The 11,543-nt window shown below is 44.2% G+C and overlaps 1 long non-coding RNA gene across 1 annotated transcript; it reads right to left on the reverse strand.

The window, feature by feature from the left end:
• Nucleotides 1–2,986: 2,986 nt before the first annotated feature.
• LOC123485344 lies at nucleotides 2,987–5,187 on the reverse strand. Its single transcript, XR_006658968.1, has 3 exons — nucleotides 4,952–5,187; nucleotides 4,225–4,397; nucleotides 2,987–3,071 (listed from the first exon to the last, which is right to left on the reverse strand). It is a non-coding gene; the product is annotated as an uncharacterized LOC123485344 (long non-coding RNA).
• Between the last annotated feature and the right edge of the window lie 6,356 nt (nucleotides 5,188–11,543).

Genomic DNA, 11,543 nt, shown 5'->3' on the forward strand with positions numbered 1-11,543 from the left:
ACTACGGTGGCCGGGAAGTGCAAAGCAACATTACAAAGAATGAAACACTTTTACAAAGCTCGAGACAAATTTACATTTTGGAAAACAAATTTACATTTTATAAAACAAATTTACATTTTATAAAACAAATTTACATTTTATAAAACAAATTTACATTTTAGAAAACAAATTAACAAGACGCAAAACACTTTTACCAGTCCCGAAACAAATTTACAAATTACAGATTCGTCACGGAAAGGGAATGTACCATATACCGGAAGTGACGAGCGTGGTCTTTTCGTGTTGTTGTCGTGGAGTTTATGGCGTCAAATAAGTTTATGGTGACCGCCCGAACATGGACTGCGGCCGAGGGATGTTTTGCCCGTTTTGTGGCAAACACATGAACAGCTTAACGCGGTTTTGCTTTACGTGTGGTCGGTGTTTGGAGTTTTTAAAGGACGCGGACCAGACGGAAACACCAGACATACTGCATCATTGCGTTCAATATTTTAACGAGGGTCACTCGTGACGCTGTAATCGTGGACATGATGTCAAGTCTACACGGTGTAAACATCAGCTTGAGGACTCTTAAAAGTAAACTGAACGAAGCCGGGTTGTACCGCAGAAAGGATTATTCCTCGCCAAACGCCGTGAGTAACGCCATCAGATTTGAACTTCGTGGACCTGGACAACTACTCAATGGGACCTAACTATATGTGGCACGCAGATGGTTATGACAAACTTAAGCCATTCGGTTTGGCCATTTCGGGATGCATAGATGGATTTTCACGTAAAGTATTGTGGCTTCAATGTGGACCAACAAATAATAACCCAACAGTGATTGCTCACTATTTCATGTCATGTGTGCGAAACCTCGGTGTCATCCCCATGAGACTGAGGACTGATTGCGGCACTGAGAACGGCATAATGGCTGCAATTCAATGTACCATCACAGTGACTACTACTCTGGAGCGTCCAGCCACATGTACGGCTCATCTATAAATAACCAGCGTATTGAGTCCTGGTGGTCTATATTTAGAAAGGGAAGGTGAGTTGTTTTCATAAAGGGTCATTGCATCTTTTGGTCATTCGATTTTCTTCTCAGGAACGATTAATGAAAAACGAGCACAATAATTATCAATACAAATTTGTAAAGCAAATCCTGCCCGTCAGGAAAAGTAGCTGTTCCTGAAAAGAAAATCGAATGACCAAAAGATGCACAGACCATACATTTCATTATAACTAACCTTTATTATTTATAGTATAACTAAACATTTGTATCCATTTCTATAGGTCTCAGTTCTGGATGGAGTTATTTGCCGACCTTAGAGATGCCGGATACTTCAACGGGAGTCATGAGCATCAATGCCTATTGAGATATTGCTTTGGTGATGTTATTCAGAAGGACTTGGATGAGTGTGTGAGACTGTGGAACAGCCACAGGATTCGCCCTTCCAGAACAGCAGCATGTCCAGGAGTAGTGCCCAATGAACTCTACTACTTACCACACAGGTGATACATTGGTGATAATAAACAGATAAAAGCATTAATGTAACGTTTTAGCTTAAATGAAAATAAATGCAATTATGTATTCTATTTAACATAGGTTTGGCTCCAGAGACTGCGGATTTCAAAGTGAACAAGCTGAACTGGATGCCCTTCCTGAGGCTAGCCTGTCAATGACTCCTTGTGGGGACCCAAACATGCAGGAGTACTTGGACTTTGCCATGGAACACAATCAGTTACAGAAGCCAGACAACTGGGAGTCTGCATCCGAACTGTACATGAAACTAAAAGAAATGGCTCAGCTATGAAATGATCAAAAAGGGAGGTTTTTTTGTAGTGGTGGAATACTGCTGTCTGTCTGAACACAATATTTATGAATCTGTCACCCAAAGCTTAATTGTTTTTAAGTGTGAAGTAAATTAATCAAAAATAGTAATCAGTATTTATTACACTTTTGTAGTATTGAGAGTAATGGATCTAAAACATTTTCAAAATGTTTACTGTGAGAAAAGAACATGCTCACATACAGTAACATTACAAAAACAACTTTGGCAACTGCACTTTAAAAGTGCACCTTTAATAGGGTTGGGCATCAAGAACCAATTCCTACTTGGAATAGTTAAAAAAAATTACAATTCCATCGGAATTGTTTCTTTATTGGAATCGTTTTGGAGGATTGGGTTTCAAATCTGATCATGGGTTCCAAATTTAACATGCGCAAGTTTTGGTTTCTGTAGCGGCCAGGTGCTTGTTGTGTTGCAGCCATGGAGCACAGTAAGCGGTGCTCTAGTGTGGCTTTATTTTACATTGAAAAAGCCCCGTCAAACTGCAACCCACCTTTGAATCAAAATAAAACGTTCCTCTTATTTGTGAAATAAGCATGTGACCCGTTCAACTCCACCACTCAAAGAATCGGAATCGAGAATCGATAAGAACCGGAATCAAAAGGAAGAATCGGAATTGGAATCAGAATCGTTAAAATCTAAATGATGCCCAACCCTAACCTTTAACAACAACAACTTTTTCAGAGTCTTAACTCTAGGGGTCATCCATCATATAGCTTAGAAACAGCCGAATCCTGGACTATTTTGAATTCCAAAGTCCATTTGTGACTTAAACAAAGTGTATGAGTCTAGGAGTGGTAATCTCAAGGAGTTTGAACATGTATTTGCCATTGGGAACGCAGAGAGTCCTCCAGGAACTCTATTTGTGGCAGTGGTTCCAAGCCAGATGGGGGAAGTGAAGACAGCCCAGTAGCAAACATCAAAACATCTTCCACAGACACAGCAGCCTGGCCTTCTGCAAAGAAAAACAATTCAGATACATCACTGCCATGTGTTTTCTTAACTAGTTATAAAAAACAAACTAACAAACCTTCACAATCAAGGAGATAGTCTGCCCAGTAGGCCATGGTTTGACTTTCTTTAAGTCTTCGATTACTCCCCGAAGGACTGAGGTCAGGTTTGAAGAGTCTCTCAAGTTCAAAAGCAGTGAGTCGCTCAGAGTGGCACATGACAGGGGCCAGCAAAGTAGGGTGTTGCTGTAGTGCAGTCAAAAACTCCAGGGTTGAAAGACCATCTCTGAATCTACAGAGTGAACACAAACATTGTTTCACTGCTGTGTAGTGCCAATTGAATTTAAAATTATCTAAAGAAAACTATTAAATATTCTCTTCTCTACAATTACTATCCACCTTAACATTGTTGAAAATTGATTTCAAAAACCCTATTTTTGCATTGCACATTAAACGTTAATTGTTACAAACTGTAAGTATAACACACAGAAACAAAAGACTGGAATGACACAGACGGATGGGTGGCTTGAGCACTCACACGATGCCTTCAGAAAGTCTACACACCCATTGCACTTTTCACAACTTTGTTTCGTTATAGATTCAATTTAAAATAGTAATATTAATATTTTTCCTCATCAGCCTACACACAATACATCATAATGACAAAGCAAAAACAAGTTTTTAGAAATTGTAGCAAATTTAATAAAAATTAAAAACTGGAATATCACATTCGCACAAGTTAATTAACCATTTTCTCAGTACACTGTTGAAGCACCTTTGGAAGTAATTCCAGCCTGGATTCCTCGTATGAAGCTACAGGCTTTACACACAACATCACCACACTCTTTATATCTGATTTTCAGGGACATTTACAAGAGATACTAAAACCTCTCTGCATGTCAGGATCTCTATGAGAACTGAGGGCAGAAATAGATCCATATGTAAATGACATTGCTACAGTATGGAGCAGGTGGTTGGATAAACAGCAGCAAGTCATCAAGGGTTTGATGGGTAAAGTGAGCCTCAAACCATCACTCTGCTGCCAGATGTGCAGCAGAGGTGGATGGATCACTTTAAGGGGTAACTGGACTGATTTTTCCTCTATGGAAGAGTTAGTCAGGAGGAGAAACCTAAGATCTAATTTCTGTTTTTGCTTTGTCATTATGATGTATTGTGTGTAGATTGATGAGGAAAAGGATTTAAATATATTTTAAATTGAATCTATAAAGGTGTGCAAGACTTAATGAAGGCACTGTAGTTTGACACAGAATGAAGTGACATCACATATCCGTTGAAATTCACTAAGGTACAAATTCTGATTAAGGACAAATTGATAACAGATATACATACTTGCATAAACCAAAGATGGGGACCATGAGGCATTTCAAACAAAAAAATTCATACATAAATAAATACAAATCTCATCACTACAAATATCATCTTACCTGTCAATTACAGATGAGTTGCGGTCAATGATATACCATTGGAGGTAGTCTGACACGATTTCTTTCTTTTCTTCCACAGTAGCCACATGTCTCAGACAACCTGCTGTCTGTAACATTGTGCTGTGTCTCATCATACATTCTTGCAGAGCATCCAATGAAGCAGCATTCTCAATCTGAAAGACATGAAAATGGGCAAAAACACCCCAGTCAATAACTGTATGCACTGCATCTCCTTGCCTATTTTTTTTATAACGTACATAGCAAGGTGTAATCTTACACTATCAAAAACTAATAAATTAATTAAATATATTCCGCACGTGATATAGGAAGTAAACATTGTCTCAAAAACACTGCAGTAAGTATGAAAAACTCTGCCCTACCATACCCTTTATGCTATTCTCACCTCTTGCAAAGCTTTCCTATTTCTTCATCAGTTACTAAATTATTTGTTGCTTTGAATGAAGGCTGGCCTGCAAGATAATGTACAAGATCTTCTGACAGGAAATGGGGTCCTGGACCTCCATGCACAACTGACACAGCAATCATCTTTCCTGCCAAGTAGTATTCATCCTCCCTAACAGCTGTGAATGAATTCATATTCCAAAATTAAAACAATGCATTACTGTATATACTGTAATATGCAAGCATATGTCATGTGATATATATGGTCAATGAGCATTAACCAACCATTAGTAGCCTATAGTACACATCCAACCAATATGCATACCCTTTGCATTGTAGACCAAGAACCGATGTCCTTCTGGTCCATCAAAAATGGGCCGGTCTTTTAGGTGTTTCATCAGTAGAGTTAAAAACTCTCGTCTTGGACCACCAGTGTCAATTCCCTCTTCCAGAACACCAGTATCATCAGTAAATTTCACCAGCATGTCACAGGTTTCAGAATATGTTGTACGCTTGAAACCTCTGACTGCCCCATCACAAACATTAGCCCTTGAGATGTTAAACCGGCTGACTTTTTTATGATCAATAGGAAGAGACAGGTTTGCTACGATGTCAGTTAATGCAATGTCCGTCTCCTCTCTGTAATGACAAAAAGTTAATTCATTTGTGGATATTCCAGATATACAAGAACTATTGTACAGTGAAAAAACTGGAGCGCTATAGTCAAAAGCATATTACATTGCTGTGTGTTGGAAATTCTTCACATTGACAGCAACCGGCTCTTCGTCCTCCTGCTCAACATTTGGTGAATACAGGTCTGTGTATTTACTGTTGGGAAATTGCCATTTCCATGTTAAAACATCTTACAAACAAAAATGTCTTCCCCATGTAATCAGTTCAATACATTTAAATTATGTTTCAGACATTTTAATCTTTTTTTCAGATAGTAATATCTGATGCTGAGGATCTGGATCCACTGGAAGCAAATCCAGAAAAAATGTATTGCTACAGGTAAGTAAAAAAAAAAGAAAACATAATGACTGATGAAAGCAAGAAATGTCATGCTGCCACAGTCTGCCTCATTACCTGTCCTGGCTGAATTGTTGATTGTCCTGGTGCATCTCTGAAACATGATAAAACATATTAAAATGATTAGCTTCATGATAAAGGCTATAATGTAGCTTTGAGTAGCATGTAGTAGTAGAGGGAACAGAAAGATGTATTAAAAAAATATATTATTTTGAGAACATGTGGATAGGAGCCAGAGTATATGAGCGGAGTGGAGCGGTGAGAATCTCAGCTCCTCGCTCACGGAGCTGTTCACCCCTCCGCTCCCCCCGCTCAAAGCCACATCAGGCCAGTCCGCTCATTATCGCTCAGCGCTCAACGCAGTTTGCATCGGCTCCACTCAAATCGCCCCCGCTCACTCCAAAAACGAACAAAATCTGCATGTATTTCACTTTTAGCTTAAACCACAGCCTTACTTTTATCTCCCCGAATTTGTTGCATACAGACTCATCTCGGATTATCCATTCTGTCTTGAAACGGGGATCTAACACTGACGCTAAAATGAGATGTTAATCAGTATAGTATATTCCATAGCGAATTGACACGTTGTTTGCCAATGTTTCTGCAAAAGCAGCGATGCCCATTGGAAGTGCAGCGTGAGTGTAATCGGTGAGCAGGGATTTGATTTCTGTGACAGCAGGGAGGATCATCCCCAGGTTCCCCAGCTCCTTCTGCATTTTGTCTGTGAGATCTGCTAGTGGTGTCAGCACACTGACAAGGTGCGTCAGCTGCCGTACTTGATTCAGGGTGATGTTAGCAACATTAGACTTGAGTTTGTTTTGCCATAACGGGTCTTTTTGGAACAACCGGATGAACGACTGAATCATCCGCAGCTGGCTGCTCCATCGAATGGCGCAGGCATTTGTGGGGCGGACACCTAATTGGTCGGTTTCCTCTGTGCTCTTGCGTACACTTTTCACCAGGTGCTCGACTTTCACTATAACAGCCTATTAATGTTGTCATGCTCGTTAAAGGCGTTTTTGATCGCCAGCTGAAGCATGTGAATGGGGCATCTCAGATGTAAATTTGACAAAGTAAAGTACTGATTTATCATAGTTTCTTGGGGGGGTGTAGCCCGGTTGAGCTGCGCTGGCGAAGTGTTGCATCCCTTCGCGTTCTCCTTTACTCAGCGGTTCATAGTCCATGAAAATCATTTAAAAAAATGCTACATCCAGCTCTCTTTTCTCTCCCTTGTTATGGTTGGGCCTTTGCGTGCAGTGAATAAACTTTTTGAATTCCTCAACCCTTTTCTCTTGTTGCTGCTGCTGCTCCTCTCGCTCTATAAAATACAAATTCATGGACGACACAAATTAAATTAAACAGATGGATTCTGGGTCAGGCTTGAGCATGCTTCAGACTCGTGGTGTGAGCGAGCGAAATTGGAGCGGGACATAGGGCGACGCTCCGTCCTTTTAAAAATGCCGCTCTGCGCTCTGTTCAAAATCCGTCCGCTCACGCTCCACGCTCGCTCCCGCTCCACTCCGCTCATATGCTCTGTTAACTACTGTACTGTTAACTATCCAACCAACCTAACTAGGTAACGTTAGTTAACACACACCCAGCAAGTTGAGGGAACGGTAAAGCCATAGCAGGAAAAACCAAATTCAAACAGCCGTTCATTTTAACCACTCTTCGTGATTACAACCATATAAACAATACATTTTAGTTTAGCATTATTTACTTACCAATACTGTCACGATCGTCTGGGTAAGGAGTAGTAGACCAAGGCGCAGCGTGTGAAATAAACATTACTTTATTTAATTAAAGTTTCTAAATATAAACAAAACACGATTCGTGAAGTCCACGGTTAAAACATACCGACACGGAACAAAAACCCACAACACCCAAGGGAAAACATACAGATTAAATATGGCTCCCAATCAGAGACAACCAGTCGCCAGCTGACACTCGTTGCCTCTGATTGGGAGTCACACAGGCAAACATAGAAACAGAACAACTTAGAATACCCAACATAGAAAATGAACACATAGAATGCACACACCCTGGCTCAACATATAGAGTCCCAGAGCCAGGGTGTGACAGTACCCCCCCCTAAAGGCGCGGACTGCGACCGCGTCTTAACAAAACCCCAAACAGGGGGAGGGCTGGGTGGGCATTCCTCCTAGGAGGCGGCTCCGGCTCCGGCCTTGACCACCACCCTTCCATAATTCCCCGTAGCGCCCTGGTCCGGTCTGACCCGCTGGCTGGATCTGGACTGGACATTGACGGAGCGGATTGCTTACGCTCCGTTGTGGAGCAGCTGACCGGTCTTACCAGGCTGACGACTCGCACCCGGGCTTGGTGCGAGTAGCAGGAACGGGCTTGACCAGGCTGACGACTCGCACCCTGGCTTGGTGCCGAGTGGCAGGAACGGGCTGGACCAGGCTGACGACTCGCACCCCTGGCTTGGTGCGAGTGGCAGGAACGGGCTGGACCAGGCTGACGACGCACACCGTAGGCTTGGTGCGTGGAGCAGGGGCAGGCCGGACAGGGCTGTCGACGCACACCGTATGCTTGGTGTGTGGAGCAGGGGCAGGCCGGACAGGGCTGGCGACGCACACCGTAGGCTTGGTGCGTGGAGCATGGACAGGCCGGACAGGACTGGCGACGCACACCGTAGGCTTGGTGCGTGGAGCAGGGACAGGCCGGACTGGGCTATGGAGACGGATAGGAGACCTGGAGTGAAGAGCTGCCACAACCCGTCCTGGCTGAATGCCTACCTTCACACACTCTGTGTGAGGCATCAGCACAGGACGTACAGGGCTGTGTACCCGTACTGGCATAACAGCACGTGACACTGGCGCAGGATATCCGGGACCGAGGAGAGGCACTGGAGGCCGCGAGCGCTGAGCCGGCACACTCCGTCCTGGCTGCATGCCCACCTTCGCACAACACGTGCGGGGTGCTCGCGACAGGACGTACCCGGACTATGCCGACCACTGCGTGGCACAGTGCGCAGCTCCGCATACCGCGGAACCTGCCCAGTCTCATGCTGCCATGCCTGAGTACGGGGAGTTGGCTCTGCTCTCCATCCAGGCTCCGCCAACCTGCCTTCTGGCCCCAAAACCCGGTGGCCTCCTCTCCTAATCTCCCAATTCGCCCTGTGGCAGCCTCCTGCTGCCCAGTCGCCCATGCCGTGTGCCCCCCTAAAAAATTATTGGGGGTGCCTCTCGCCTGTCCGACCACGGCCCGGTTGACGCCGCTTCCACTCCTGCCTGGGTCTCCCCTTCGTCGCCTTCCGGTACCGGACGGCCTCCTCCTCGGTAATCTGCCCCCAACCGAGGAGGACATCCACAAGAGTCACCTCCTGCGTGTGTTCCTGGACACGCTGCTTGGTCTTGGTATGGTGGGTTTTTCTGTCACGATCGTCTGGGTAAGGAGTAGTAGACCAAGGCGCAGCGTGTGAAATAAACATGACTTTATTTAATTAAAGTTTCTAAATATAAACAAAACACGATTCGTGAAGTCCACGGTTAAAACATACCGACACGGAACAAAAACCCACAACACCCAAGGGAAAACATACAGATTAAATATGGCTCCCAATCAGAGACAACCAGCCGACAGCTGACACTCGTTGCCTCTGATTGGGAGTCACACAGGCAAACATAGAAACAGAACAACTTAGAATACCCAACATAGAAAATGAACACATAGAATGCACACACCCTGGCTCAACATATAGAGTCCCAGAGCCAGGGTGTGACAAATACGCGCATTCACACTGCTGCAGACACAACAGCCTTTGAATATCAAATTGAAACGTTTTGATGGTGAGTTACACCTTCCAAGATAAATGGTAGACCTTTGACCAATCGCGATAGGAAACACAATCCCCGCCTTCTTTTTGCCTTTACTACCCAATCAAATTTAAATTATAGTCAATTGGGAAGTGATGCGTTGATTCTGGCACACCTGGCTGCTGGGTGATTGAGATATTAAGTGATGTCACATAAGAGCTAACATGCTGACTACCCGGGCATGCGCGTCCGCGTGCCGCATCGCGCACATGTTGATTTTGTCCATCCACACCAGACGCGGTCAGGACACGCAGGTTGAAGTATCGAAACTAATTTGAGGACAGGTCGAAACCCAAATGAAACATTCATGGACATTTAGCTAGCTAGCTTGCTGTTGCTGCTATTTTGTCCTGGGATATAAACATTGGGTTGTTATTTTACCTGAAATGTACAAGGTCCTTTTTGTTGCTGGATCTTTGTAGAATTTTGACCAATGTTGAGTGACACAAAATCATGTGTTCTCTACTCCAACAATCAATCCACAGATAAAAGGGGAAACCTAGTTAGTTTCTAGTAATTTCTCCTTGTTCGGTCTTCTTCTGTGGATTTTCTATGGCTGTTGGCAACCAACTTTAAGGTGCATTACTGCAACCGATTGGACTGGAGTGTGGACCTCGTTCATCTTTCAATCACCCACGTGGATATATGCCCCTTAAAATGGGAGAGGCGGGACTTGCGGCACGTCAAGCCTCTAAAATAGAAGCAAGTTCTATTTTAGCGCCTAAAATAGAAGCAAGTTCTATTTTAGCGCCTGGCTACGCAAACGATCGTTGACGCGCGCAAGCAGTTTGGATGAAATAATTGAATAATATGCATGTGTACATTTATTTTGCAACGCTCGCGCACGCAACGCGGCCAGTGTGGTCAGCATGTAAGCCTCTACAGAAGTTATCTTCTGTATTACGTTGTGGTTAGAACACTGCATCTCCCCATTCAATCCAATCCATAATGATAAAATGTGTTAAGGCTACATATTGTAGTGTCATTACTTCAGGATTAGTGAATCAAAGTGTTGATTATTTAAAAAAAAAACATTGTTTATAGCACCACACTGCCGACCATTATGACTTATCAAATGATGAGGATGAGCATGGGAACAAAGATGGCACCAAATCATACAGGTAGATTACAGGCTTTGTGCTTACATACTTTTTACTCCTTAACTCTCACCATTTGCTACGCAAGTTAACCCTGTATTTTATTCCCCATTCAACATATCCTCATCTAAACAGCATATCTCTGTTTCTCTCCATTTCCACCATTTACCTTTCTCTCTTACCCATCCTCCAGGTGCCGGATGTGTGCGGTGACGTTCTTCAGCAAGTCGGACATGCAGATCCATGCCAAGTCTCACACGGAGGCCAAGCCGCACAAGTGTCCCCACTGCTCCATATCGTTCGCCAACTCCAGCTACCTGTCCCAGCATATCCGCATCCACAGCGATGCCAAGCCCTACACCTGCTCCTTCTGCCAGAAAACATTCAGGCAGCTCAGTCACTTACAGCAGCACCACAGGTAAACACTACTAAACAGGGACAGTGGGCAGTCTCATCAGCACACACCCTCTCTGTAGTCTCGTCAGCACACACCCTCTCTGTAGTCACGTCAGCACACACCCTCTCTGTAGTCTCGTCAGCACACACCCTCTCTGTAGTCTCGTCAGCACACACCCTCTCTGTAGTCTCGTCAGCACACACCCTCTCTGTAGTCTCGTCAGCACACACCCTCTCTGTAGTCTCATCATCACACACCCTCTCTGTATTCACGTCAGCACACACCCTCTCTGTAGTCTCGTCAGCACACACCCTCTCTGTAGTCACGTCAGCACACACCCTCTCTGTAGTCACGTCAGCACACACCCTCTCTGTAGTCTCGTCAGCACACACCCTCTCTGTAGTCACGTCAGCACACACCCTCTCTGTAGTCACGTCAGCACACACCCTCTCTGCAGTCTCGTCAGCACACACACCCTCTCTGTAGTCACGTCACCACACACCCTCTCTGTAGTCTCGTCAGCACACACCCTCTCTGTAGTCACGTCAGCACACA

Source organism: Coregonus clupeaformis, unplaced genomic scaffold (assembly GCF_020615455.1).
Source record: "Coregonus clupeaformis isolate EN_2021a unplaced genomic scaffold, ASM2061545v1 scaf0652, whole genome shotgun sequence".
In the NCBI taxonomy this organism is placed as follows: domain Eukaryota; kingdom Metazoa; phylum Chordata; class Actinopteri; order Salmoniformes; family Salmonidae; genus Coregonus; species Coregonus clupeaformis.